Source organism: Saccostrea cucullata, unplaced genomic scaffold (genome assembly GCF_032062105.1).
Source record: "Saccostrea cucullata isolate Sc308-1 unplaced genomic scaffold, CSIRO_AGI_Scuc_v1 ctg5406, whole genome shotgun sequence".
Lineage (NCBI taxonomy): Eukaryota > Metazoa > Mollusca > Bivalvia > Ostreida > Ostreidae > Saccostrea > Saccostrea cuccullata.
The window spans coordinates 18,706-32,774 of record NW_026928152.1 but is presented as its reverse complement, the minus strand read 5'-3'; the positions used below and the strand labels follow the sequence as shown (position 1 = coordinate 32,774).

General features: G+C 33.9%; 1 long non-coding RNA gene across 1 annotated transcript; it reads right to left on the bottom strand.

Annotated features, from left to right (window-relative positions):
- Nucleotides 1-11,481: 11,481 nt before the first annotated feature.
- Nucleotides 11,482-12,185, bottom strand: LOC134276604 (uncharacterized). The gene is made up of 2 exons (XR_009994086.1): nucleotides 12,135-12,185; nucleotides 11,482-11,834 (listed from the first exon to the last, which is right to left on the bottom strand). It is a non-coding gene; the product is annotated as an uncharacterized LOC134276604 (long non-coding RNA).
- Nucleotides 12,186-14,069: the final 1,884 nt, after the last annotated feature.

Genomic DNA, 14,069 nt, shown 5'->3' with positions numbered 1-14,069 from the left:
CTGTTTAAGGAAAGGGGGAATTTTTAAAAAACAAACCGGGGAATTTTGGAATTTCTTTTAAACAAAAAGGGAAGGGAGTTAAAACAAACCTTTAAAAATTCACCGGGGGGGAAAACAAAAACAAATTTTAAATATTAAAAAAAAAGTTTAAAAAAACTTTTTAAAAAAACCAAAAAGGCCCCGGGGCCAAAAAATTCATGAAAAAACCTTTAAAATTTCCTTTTTTTAAAAAAATTTTCCCCCTTTTTTAAAGGGGGGAAAAAATCACCCTACCCCCAAAAAACTGTTAAAAATTTAGACTTTTTGGGAAAAATAAGGTTTTGTTAAATGTTGCAAAAATACGTTTCATTTTTTAAAGGGGTTTTAAAAAAAAATTTTTTAAAAGGAATTTTTAATATTTTTTGAAATTTTTTCCCTTTGGGCCCCCCCCCCCAGGGGTTTAAATTTGGAACAAAGAATTTACCCCCCCAGGAGAAGGGGGCTTTCCAAAATTTAGGTTTTTAGGGGTTTTTTAAAGGAAAAAATTTAAAGATTTTCCAAAAATAAAAATTATTTTTTAAATGTTAAAATTTTGATTTTAAATTTTTTCCCCCCTTTCCCCCGGGGAAATTTAAAAATTTTTTACAAAAAAAATTGAAACCCCCAAAAGGTTTTCCAATTAAAAGGGTTTCTTTTTTAAAAGGGGTTTTAAGAAAATTTTCAAAATTTTTTTAATTTCAGAAAGAAAATTTTTTTCCCCGCCCCCCCGGGGTCTTTTTTGAAAAATTAAAAATCTACTCCCCCGGGATGTTCAAACCAATTTTTTTAAAAAAATTTGTGGCCCGTGGTTTTGAAAAAAATTTTTTTTTAACCCTTAAAAAAATTTTTGTTTTTTTTGATTTCCTTTTTTATTTTTAAAATTTAAATTTTCCCTTCCCCCAAGGATGGAAAAAAAATTGGCAAAAGGTATTTTTAAAAAATGGAAAAGTAAAATTTCAGACAAAAAAAAAACAGGTAAAAACAAAAGGAAAACCCAAAATGTGAAAAAAAATTTAAAAGTTGGCCTAGGTGGAAAAAAGAATTTGGGAAGAAAAATTTTTTAAATCCAAACCCACAGTTTTGGAAAAAAAATTTTTAAAAGGGGACCCCTAAAATTTTTTGGGGGGTTTTTGGGGAAAAATTTTTAAAATTGGATATTAAATGGTTTTAAAAAAAAACCCAACCTCCAGAAAAGGTTTTAAGGTTAATTTGATTTCCGGGCCCCAAAAAAGGGGTTTTTAAAATTTTTGGGTTTTTAAAATTTTGAAGGAAAAAATGAAAAAAAATTACCCTTTTAAATTTTTGAAAGTTAGGGAAAAAAAATTGGTTTTAAAATTTCTTTAAAAGGGTCAAAAGAAAGGTTTTTAAAGGTTTAAAAATTTTGGTTTTCTTTTGAAAGGGGTTTAAAGGGGGGCCGGGAGAAATAAAATCAAAATTTTAAAACTTTTAAAATTTGGGTTTTGAAATCTTTTGGGTTTGGAATTTTCCCTGGTAAAAAATTTGGATAAATTTGTTTTTAATTTAATGTGAATTTAATTATATTAAAAATTTGTTTAAATAAAAAAAACAAAAAAAGATTTCCTTTTAAAATTTTCGAAAATTTTAATAGTCTGAATTTTAGGGGAAAAAAGTTGGGAAATTTTTTTTAAACTATTTTTGGGGAAAAATTTAAGTTTTGGGTTTGGTAAAAAAAATTTGGGTTTCAATTGTTTTCAAATTGTAAAATTCCTGGGGGAAAAAGTTTGTTTTAAACTTTTTTAAACTAATTTGGGGGATTGTTTTTTTAAAAAATGTCCCCAAAATTTTTATGTTTTTTTTCCCTTTTCTTTAGAAAAGACCCGACTTTTGTTTTTCAATTAAAAAAGGGTTTTAAAAATTTTTAAAGCTTTTCCCCTTTTTTGTAAACAAAAATTTAATTGTTTTTCCTTTTTTTTGGGTTAAAGGTTTTTGGGCAAAAGTATTTTTAAAAAGGAAAAAGGGCCCTAAATTCCCTTTTCCCAGGGAATTTTTTTCCGGGGGCCTAATTTTTTCCCGTAAAAAATTTTTTTTCCGGGGGGTTACCCCTCAGGCATTTTTCCCTAAACCCTCCCCAATTCCTCTTTGTTTTCCGGGCCTTGGGTTTAGGCCCGGAACCCGGGTTTTCCCAATTATTTAAAGAGAAAAACACGGGTTTTAAAAACCCTTCCAAAAAAGCCTCCCCCCCTATTTTGGGCCAACTTTTCGTAAAGGCTGCCCCCGTTTTTTCCTTTTCCTTTTAAATATGGAAGCACTTTTTTTAAAAACCCTTGAAAAAATGGCCTTTCCCCATTTGATTAAGGATTTTGGAAGTTTATCTTTCCCTTTTAGAAAAATTTCCTTTTAACTTGAATGGCCAAAAATTACTCCCAAAAACTTTCCCCTTTGTTTTACATTTTGCAGAAATTTTAAAATTCAAAATTTAAAAATTTCCAATTTTTTGAAAAATTAATTTTCGGGTTCAATTTCCCCTTTTTTAAATTAAAAATGGAAATTTACAATTTTTTTTTAAATTTTAACTGTGCTTTTAATTTCCTCAAAAAGAATTTAATAAAAAAAAAACTTTCCTTTAATTAAAAACAGTTTTTGTCACAATTTTGGGGGGAAAAAGTTCCCTAAATTTTCTTTCCCAAAAACTTTTTCTCTTTTTCCAGGTCAAATTAATACGGGTTAAAAAATTTAAAAAATTGGGTTTTAATTCGTTTTAAAAATTCCTGCATTTATTTTAAAGGGAAGAAATTTTCCCCAAGCAAAAATTTAAACTGAATTTGGGGGGATTTCTTTTTTTAAAAGGGCAAAAAACCTTAACTTCCTTTTTTTGCCCAAAAAACCCCCCAAATTTTGGGTATGGCCCTCGATTAGTTCTTTCTCTCACAGAATGGACAGTTTGAGGCCTTTCTCCTTTACATACGTACATGATCAGACCCTACAAAAGTCTGAGAGTTGAAAATGAAAAGTTATTTTTTGAGTTCAAGAAGGATAACTCTGTCAAAAATCAGTTGAACTTGACCTGAATGTTCTGGTAAAATACCTTCCTATCAATACATGTACATCCTTTAAAACTTTAAAGAGTGGAAGCTGAAATTTTATTCTTAAATTTTTTTAGTTCAAGAGGAATAACTCTGTCTAAAATCATCAGATCATAACCAAATTCAAACTTGACTACATGTATATACATATTCCTATGACGTATCCATATAAATTTTGAGATGAATGTGTGTAATTGTTGCTGTCTGTTAAGATATAAGGAATGGAAAGTCTGAATGAGGACAGAATGATGGAATCAAGTAACAGGGTAACGTCACTATATATATACATTTGCCCCCGCCCATTATATGGCAGGGGATAAAAATTTGGACAGAGAATCTCAGATTCTTTTTTCACTGTAGCCTTATAAACTAAGAAATGGACATTGTGAGCTATAATTAAACTTACCGGGAAGTCCATCATGTAGTCGGCGTGCCAGGCAGGGCGACGCCGAATCCTCGTAGATCGTCGTGGCTCCATCTGGATCGATAAAAACAAGAAAACGCTATCAGTATACACAACACAAATATTTCCCTTGATTTCTAAAATAAGCCACTAGAAGTTACAGGTTTTTTACTGGGTCATCTTGAGGTCAGATTACAGATCCCGTTCCTAGTCATAGTTTTCCAATTTCAAATCTTTTTGCCAGTGAAGGTACCCGTAGATATACTATTACTGTAGTAATAATATAAACTTAAAAAAGCAGGCTTCATATTTTAGCCGCTTTGGCACAGACACTGATGCGCTTATTCAAGAAACCCATACGAAATCATTATATAAATACAACATACAACGTGGATGTGTGTAGCGCTAATCAAGAATATACCAACAATTCAATACCTAGTGATGATTATTCTTAATTTTGAATACACCAATATATAAGACCATGAGGATCATGATTTGAAGATATCAGAATGAACACTACCTAAAGACATTTGTCTGTTTGTTTCCAAAAATTTAAACCTTGGCCGTAACTTTTGAGCGGGTGGGGCTATGGTTTTCATAATTTTCACTGACAGCAGTATTCCTTGTAACAAGACCAACAAATTTGACTTCTAGAACTTGACTTTAGAGTTTGACCCACTTTTACCAAAACTTTCTGAACTTTAACCTAGTTGGCCATAACTTTTGAATACATGTAGTTGATGCTATGGCTTCCATACTTTGACCTTAGAGTTTGATCCTTGTTAAGGAAAATAATCTTAACCATAATTTTTCAACTGTTAGTACAAGGGTTTTTCATATTTCAAAGATTTATTCCTTCTGACAAGAACTTTCTTTGGAAATCAACAATTTTGACCTTTTGACCTTGAACTTTGAAATTTGAGAAACTTCAACCCTTGCCATAAGCTGTCATGCATGGGTGGGCATTTGTGTTTCAGAAACAAATCTAGTTTGTTGAGAAAAAAAAAATTTAAATCTCTCGCGCTCAATTTTCATATCTTATTTATTATACCTCCATTTGGTCCTTCAAGTGAATAAATCTGAGTGACTGACAATGATAAGTTTATGACAACTGCATGTGCAAATTTAGAGGGTTTTTTTTGGGGGGGCAGTGAAAGTCACCTTGGACCCCTGAAATCCTTGGACCTCTACTTAAAGCAGCAGATTTATTCCAAATTGTTTTAATAAGTAATAGTTATCAAGCTTATCTTTTCTTGATTATCTCCCCTCGAACGTGGACTTGACCCTTCATTTTAAAAATTTAAACTCCCCTTTACCCAAAGATGCTTTGTACCAAGTTGGATTACACAGACAGATGGACAACAGGTGATCAGAAAAGCTCCCCTGAGCAATCAGCTCAGGTGAGCTAATAAGTCTTTTCTAGCCCAGTGTTTCTTGATAAGAAGATTTTCAAAGATTTTTTCTATATATATTTCGATGTAAAATTTGATTCCTTATAGTGGCCCATGATTTGAACACTTCCAGAATGCTTTCACATAAGTTTTAGCTTTTCTGGCCCAGTGCTTCTTCAGAAAAAGATTTTTATAGATTTTTCAGATAAACTTCTATGAAAAACTTTGATCATTATCCTTTATGCCAGGCCCTTACCAGGAGGGGGGATAGGGAGGGTCATGATTAGAACAAATGTTTATGATAGAATCTACATGACCAGAGGGTGTTTCAGTATAAATATGAACAATCATGGCTTTGTTGTTCTTGTGAAGAGGAGTTTTAAGGATTTTTCCAAAATATTGCTTTGATCATCCATTGTGCTCCCACTCAATCCCTTGCTTCCATATAAATATGACCAATAATGTCTTTACAATTCTTGAGAAAATATTATTTTATTAATAAGTTTTTCCTATATACTTTGATTGCCCATTATGGGCTCACAACTACCCTGTGGAACATGAATTGATCAAACTTGAATCTACCTAAGGATGTTTCACCATAAGTTTAATTTTCCCTGGCACAGTTGTTCTTGAGGATAAGATTTTTAAAACATGTGACCAAATTTTCACTATTTCTTAATTATCTCCCCTTGAATGAGTTTATTTGTTTGTACAAACTTGAATCCCCCTTATCCAAGGATGCTTTGTGGCAAGTTTGGTTAAAATTGGCTTAGTGGTTTTTGAGAAAAAGTCAAAAATGTAAAAAGTTTACAGACGATGGACAGACGGACGAAAGACGGACAAAATATGAACAATAAAGCTCCCTTGAGCTTTCAGATCAGGTGAGCTAAAATGACCATCTCTTAATATAAAATGGTTAAGAGCCATTCATCTGAATAATATTAATTTTTTTCAACAAAATATATTTATGCCCATGTAATCAAAGATTTGGGGTATATAGTTTTTGCCCTGTCTGTCTTTTTCTCTGTTAATATTTTGTCTCACAAAACTTTTTTGTATTGCTTGTGACAATTAGGACCTTTTCTTGGACAAGACATACTTTCTTTGGGTATGAATATATTTGACTTGACCTTGGAGCTAGGACTTTAATATTTTACTTGTGTACACATTGTGAAAGACCTTTCTCTGGGTATAAGTATTCTTGACCTTTTGATTTTGACCTTGAAGTTTAGCCCACTAAAAAAATCTATAACCTTTGCCCTAACTTTTGAACAAAATTTGGACTTTTATATAAACTTGGGCTTTTATATTTCATGCGTATTCCTTGTGACAAAATCTTTCTAAGAATACTTATGCATTGTACCAACAACTTTGACCTTTTTAACCTTGACCTTGGAATTTGATCTAGTTAAAAAAAACTTTACACTATGGATATAACCTTAAACAGTTGGTGCTAGGGCTTTTGTATTTCACATGTACATGTATATTTTTGTGACAAGTCCTTTCCTGGAGATAACTGATTCTTACCATTTGACATTGACCTGCGAGTTAGACTCTCCCTTCAAAAAAAAAATTAACATTGGCCATAACTTTTGAAGGATTACCTTGGGCTTTTATATTTCATAGGTTTATTCATAAGTCTTTGAAAAAAAATCATTTTTGTTGATCACTTCTCCTTGAAGTTTAACTTGCATTGAAATTCTACTTTGCCATAGGCTATCATATGGGGGACATCAGTGTCTTTCACATTTTTCAGATTTGGCTACATAGTTACATGTATGTGAAATAATTCAAGATTGATCTGCATGTGGATAAAGATATAATTTTAAAAATTCAAAACATGCAAAATTCAATTTGTGTTGAACGCATGGTGAGCAATATAAGAAATCTTCATGCGCATGCGCACTTTTAACCGGATGTATTCAATTTTCCATAAAAATGAACATTGACATTTGTCTACGCAATTTCACAAATTATACATGTTAAAATAATAATAATACACTTGAATATACATGTAAACAAATAATTCAAAATATATGTTCCGGTCTAATCCCTCATGGTTTTTGCTGGAGGGCAAATGTTCGGGTATTCACCGAGTGTTATTTTTATGAAAAGCTGTATAAAGTCGCGAATTAAATACGAAGACATCAAAAAACCAACCTCATCTCGTAGGAATCTTCTTCTGTGCAAGTTGTCTCGTTGAATAGCAGTGTGAAATCGCAGAATGAATGCAAATGCAGAAGCAAAAGCTATGACGGATGTTGACAGGTGAACCTTCAAAATCAGTCTGACGTAAGCAGGTTCGCGTCACGTGATCAATGTTTCGGAATCCCCTGACATCGACAATTTACGGGGAGTGTATAGAAATACGTGTTAATAGCAATAACCTGAGAATTTTCTTTCAACTTCTCTGACATATATTAAAACCAGGGGTATAGCTAGGGTACTTTTGAAATGGACGCCCGAGGAGGCATGAGGTTTGGGAAAGCCGTGGTGTGGACCCAGCTATAAGTGAATTTCCGATATTTTCGACCTTCTTGATCGCTTTCTGCGAAAATCTATACTGATTTCAGGGATGTGTACTTGAATAATATTACACTATCGCATCCTCCCCAAATGTTTCTTGTGGTGATTAATTTTCATTTATATTTTATTTACATGAAATCTCTCTCTCTCTCTCTCTCCAATATGATATGGACCTTTGTGAGTACAATTTTTAAAAATAAAAATTAGTATTAAATAAAAATTCTGTAAGTCAAAATTGTAGAATTACGATTGATGGAACTGAAGCTGTCGGAAACTTTACCATGGCCACATTCCTGTCATCAACATAGACCACGGCCAAAATGTACGACCCTCTCACATTCTGGGAGAGAGCTATGTGCGGACTTCGAACCGTGGCTTGAGACGATGCATCCCTGTAGACCTTTAAGACAAGGATTCAGGGATATAAAAGGCTCTTAAAGGAAGCAGGACATGTTTTACCATTTATAGATTGTAAACCAGTGACGTAGTTCAGCGTTTTTCTGTGTGGGTGAGGGGCACTCACTCTCTGCCCGAAATAAAAAATCAACTTACCCGAAAAAAAAGAAAATTGTCCAAACTTGAACATCTTATTTCGTAAAAGGGGAAAGGCGTCAGTTTGTTTTAAGGACATACGCAAGTTACCTTACCTGCTGATAATTTTTCAAGATATTCTAAATTTAAACTTATAATACCATTACATGTTCTTAGACAAAAAATCAGCATGCGTTACCAGGGGTTTTGAAAAGATATCAAATTATGAAATTATTTGCATTATTCAAAGAAAAATGTACAAAAATTACAAAACATAAAACAAAATATTAGTAATGCGCAACGCTTGTGTAAATGCACGAATGAATGAATGGATGAATGAATGAAATTCCTGAAATGAAATAAATAGCATTAATTAAAATAAAATAAAACTAAGTACAACTACCACAAAATTACAAAACATAAATTCCAGATTTTTTTTAATCAAAATTTGTTTGAGAAGAGGTGTACAAACCCATATATAGACACTAACAGTATTGCACACAGGTCCTTCATTTAGTGGAACTCTTCAACTCCAGGGAACCCATTAAAGTGAAAACTACGTTGCGTATAACCTTAACTTGATTAGAATTGTCTGTTGGATTGCGTTATATTCACATTAAGTGAGTTTATTGCATATAGAGAAGACTATATAGGGTTGGGAGGTGGATAAAGTATACAGATTGGATAAAGATTGTGTCTAAAATTAGGGAGTGAAAGGTAGTTGATTGATCAATGCTAGAAAGTGGAGAAATTTTCCCCAAACGTGTGCAAAAAAATCTTGTGCCGTAAATTGCACATTTTTGTATTACGGGATCGATCTGTAGCGTTATGGTCAAAGACTAATACATATGTACTTGAAACCATAACGCTACAGTTCTGCAGCTAGCGTGTAGGGTCCTGATTGATCTTTTTTCAGCCTCTGGTTAAAGCCATCAACAGGTAGGCCCCTTCCAACTACATTTATCACCCGACGCCGACTCTGGAGGACCTCGGACCCCCCCCCCCCCCCCCGATCACCCAGAGACGACAACACAAGAGTCGACAAACTCTGTCGCACCGACTCACAAGATCGACAAACTTTGTCACAAAATCTCAAAGATCGACAAACTCTGTCACACCAGCTCAACGATCGACAAACTTTGTCGCACCGGCTCAACGATCGAAAAACTCTGCAAAAAGTCCAAAGATCGACAAACTCTGTCGCACAATCCCAAAGATCGACAAACTCTGTCCCACTAGCTCAAAGATCGACAAACTCTGTCACACAACCTCAAAGATCGACAAACTCTGTCACACAATTTCAAAGATTGACAAACTCTGTCACACCTGCTCAAGGGACAATATGGGCACTAGCAAGAGATTCAGCGCAGGCTTTTGCAGTAAATGAGCAGTCAAGCCAAACTGTCACTGTGGTCAAAGATGTGTCTAAAAAATCCTGGACTACTTCCGTCTAACACTGTTAGTTCGTTAATAGTTTTTGTAAGCTCGCCTGAGCTGAAAGTTCAAATAAGCTTTTCTGATCACATTTTTTTTTGTAGTCCGTCTGTAAACTTTTTTTTTTTTTTTTTTTTTACATTTTTTTAGCTCGAAGGCTCAAGTGAGCTTTTCTGATCAAATTTTGTCCGTTGTCTGTCGTCGTTGTCGTCGTTGTAAACTTTTCACATTTTCATCTTCTTTTCATCCAAACTTTTGCACAAAGTATCCGTGGGTGAAGGGGAGTCAGCTTTGTTCAAATGAAGGGCCAAGCCCTTATTCAAGGGGAAATAATTAAGAAATAGTGAAAATTTGGTGGTATGTTTTAAAAATCTTTTTCTCAAGAACCACTGTGCCAGGAAAGTTGAAACTTATAGAGAAACATCCTCAGGTAGTGTAGATTCAAGTTTGTTCAATTAAATCATGACCCCCAGGGGTAGGGCAGGGAAACTTTGATCGATCAAAGTTTTACATAGAAATATATAGGAAAATTCTTTTAAAAAACTTCTTCTCAAGAACCACTTTGCCAGGAAAGATGAAACTTATATGGAAGCACCCTCAGGTAGTATAGATTTAAGTTTGTTCAAATCATGACCCCTAGGGGTAGGACAGGGCCACAATGGCCGATCAACGTTTTACATAGAAATATATAGGAAAATTCTTTGAAAGTCTTCTTCTCAAGAACCACTGTGCCAGGAAAGATGAAACTTACAGGGAAGCATTTTCAGGTAGTGTAGATTCGAGTTTACTCAAATCATGACCCCCGGGGGTAGGGCGGGGCCACAATGGACGATCAAAATTTTACATAGAAATACATAGGAATTTTTTTTAAAATCTCCTTCTCAAGAACCACTTTGCCAGGAAAGTTGAAACTTATAGAGAAACATCCTCAGGTAGTGTAGATTCAAGTTTGTTCAAATCATGACCCCCTGGGGTCACAATGGACGATCAAAATTTTACATAGAAATATATAGGAAAATTCTTTTCAAATCTTCTTCTCAAGAACCACTGTGCCAGGAAAGATGAAACTTATAGGGAAGCATCTTCAGGTAGTGTGGATCCAGGTTTATTCAAATCATGACCTCCTGGGGTAGGGCGGGCCACAATGGCCGATCAACGTTTTACATAAAAATATAGGAATTTTTTTTAAAAATCTTCTTCTCTGGAATAGTAAAGGCATGAATGACATATTTTGATAGAAGCATCCTCAGATAGTGGAGATTCAAGTTTGTTCAAATCATGACCCCTGGGGGTAGGGCGGGGCCGCAACATGGAAGCCAGATTTACATAGAAACATGTAGAAAAAATCTTTAAAATTCTCAATCTTTTCAAAAATAGCGAAGCCGTGATTAGTCCTGTTCATATGGAAGCATTCTCAGGTTGTGTAGATTCAATTTTGTTCAAGTCATGACCCCTGGGGGTATAGGGCGGGGCCACAATGTAAGTTCAAATGTAAAGGGCAAAATGTAAAGTCAAAGAAATATGCAAGCATCCTTAGTTAGTGTAAATTCAAATTTGTTCAAATCATGACCCCCGGGGGTAGGGCGGGTCCACAAGGGACAATCAAAGTTTTATATGAAATATATAGGAAAAATCTTTCAAAATCTTCTTCTAAAGAATAGCAAAGCCATGATTGGCCATATTTATATGAAAGATTCAAGTTTGTTTTTAAATCATAACCCCCTAAGGGTAGGGTGGTCCCACAATGGCCAATCAAAGTTTTACATAGATATATACGAGGGTTGTCCCGTAAAATCGTGGACAAGTTGTCTAGTATGAAAAATAAACATCACTGCGTTCTGAAATTTTCACTATTATTTAGTACATATTTTAGTAATATACACAGCAAATTTCAGATAAATATATGCATAAATAAACAAATTATGAGATTTTATGGCATGTATTGTATCACCTTACGGCGCATGGATTATAACGTCAAAGTGTCTAAAACAGCGTCACGTTTTATCTTTGCTGAAAATGAAGTTGGATGAGTCCGACTTAAATTTAGGAATTTCATTGATACACATTCTTTAGTCTCCATAAACAGCCGAAGAACCAATTGGCATCCTCATGCGATCTTCTGAAGATTTATTAGTAAGTTACGGACAATATTCTCACCATCATTCAACTAATAGAAAATCTCATATCGGCGGTCTACTGTGACAGCGTCTTTTGCTATTAAATAAGGAGTTTGTCCGTATGTTTTGTACTCCCCAGGGACTCGATCAAAAAGACTTCGCTAAGAAAACTCCTATTTTATTTGTATACTTAAGATATGGTGATATTTTTATAATCTTTTTTTCTTCTATGGTCATTTCAAGTCTCTAAAGGTGTCATTACAACATCGAAATAAAACTGAACTGTTCTCCGGTGCGCCGTAACGTCATAAAACGTCACCATTTTTCGTGTGTTGTGTTTACCACTTTCCCATTTCGAATGCTCGAGAAACTGCCAAAAATTAACCAAATGCCTTAAAATTTTTACAAAGACTACACAATTGATTGTGGAATTGAATTAGCATAATTTTAATCCAAATCTTATGTATTTAAAACTTTTATTTTGATTTCAAACTTTTGTATTTTTTAATAAAATCTTGGTTTTTTGACCGTGCGCCGTAGGACAATACCCCGTGCACATTCAAGCATAATAAAATCTTTATTTTTGCATAATTTTATCAAAAAAATTATCATATACTTAAATATGATAAATAAACAATTACTGAAATTTTCAGCTTAGTGCGCCCATTACTTTTCGAGAAAAACGCTTTGTCCACGATTTTACGGGACAACCCTCGTATATGATCGAAAATCCTTAAAAAATCTTTTTTTTTTCAAGGAAAACAAAGGCATAAATGATCATATTTATTTTGAAACATCCTCGGGTAGGGAAGATTTAAGTTTCTTCAAATCATGACCCCCAGGGGTAGGGTGGGACCACAATGACTGGTCAAAGTTTAACATAGAAATATAAAGGAAAAATCTTTTTCTTCAAATTCATTGGACCAGGAAAGATGAAACTCATGTGGAAGCATCCTAAGGCAGTGTAGATTCAAGTTTATTCAAATCATGACCCCCAAGGATAGGGAGGGGCCACAATGCTGATCAAAGTTTTACATAGAAATACATATAGGAAAAATCTTTTAAAAATCTTCAAGATCAGCAACGCTATGATTGGTGATATTTATATGGAAACATCCTCAGTTAATTCAAGTTTATTCATATCATGACCCCTGGGGGGTAAGGTAGGACCATAATGGGCAAATGATAGAAATATATAGGAAAAATCTTTAAGGGGAGACAGGGAACATGTCACATGACTAAAAAGACATATTACGTCATAATCGGTTATGATATACATGTTAAACGTTGTTATTGTGTAATTTTATTCTAAATTCTAAAATTGTTTTTTAAACATTTAATTTTAGAAATTATTATTCATAAAATTTTTAAAGATCTTGCTATCATTTAGATATTGTGAAGTTGCCAAATCTTTACATTTGTTTCTCTTAACCCTGCAGTCTGACGTCAGTGACGTCATAGACGTAGTTTTTTAATTCTCAGTGCAGCTAGATCAAGTACATGTACACACACCCGTCATGATCAGTTTTATTTCATAATAAACAGGTCGATCACAATCAATGTATCGTGATAAATTCTGAAGCAGATTTTTTTAAATTAATATTTTTTTCGTGTTTAGTTACAGATATTCTCTCTATTTAGATAATTTTGAATATTTATGTTTTCTCGTGATGTCACATTAATTAATTTCCCGCACTCGGAAAATACAAACGTGAAGCGTTTTTTTTTTTTTCCATGCTTATGTCTAATTCACCGATGTCCCGTGCGATATTGAGGTAAGCTGAACACCCTGTGATATTTATGCAGTAAATAATTACGATGACGGACTGACATTAAATCGTAAATTTAGAAATATTTATTGACAGAATTTTTTTCAAAATGAGGTTTTTGTCGTTGAAGCTGCCTTGAAAAATGCAAAAATTATCCCACCCAAATACTATATAAAATCAAAGTACTGAAAGTACCGTTAGACGGAGGCTTCATGGATGAGAGAACACAAAAGAAATATATTTGTCATACATAGCTGTATATATATAGAATATTAAGAGGAATAATGTGTATTTTCTTTTCAATTCAACATTTTTTAAAATGATACTCCAATATTCATGAGGTTGTTGGGATATTATATAATTTCATCTTTGTAATGTAAACTTCACCTTGATTAAAGTTCACTGTTATTTAGATCAAATACTTTCAATATTAAACACTTCAACGTAAGAAACAGTAATTGACTAGGCCTGGTTGACATAAAACTTTGACGGGATCACTTTTTATCTCAGTCTCACTTAAGGAATATATAGTGGAAAAGTGAGACTGAGATCAAAAGTGAGCTTGTCTAAGTTTTATGCCCCCAGGCCCGGTTTGATGAATGTAGGTCTAGTATGTTCTAGTCATAAGCCCACTGGCGGATTTGGAAGGGGCCCCAGGCCCCCTCCCTTTTGAGTCCCAAAAATACACAATATTTGATAAAAGAATGTTTTAATTGTGGTTGTGGGCCCCTCCCCTGACCTCAAACTGGTTCCCCTTTTTCAGAATTTCTGGATTCAGCACTAGGCCTCAGCCAGTCAGGAGTTTCCATATTTCCAGATATCTTATTTATAGGTCA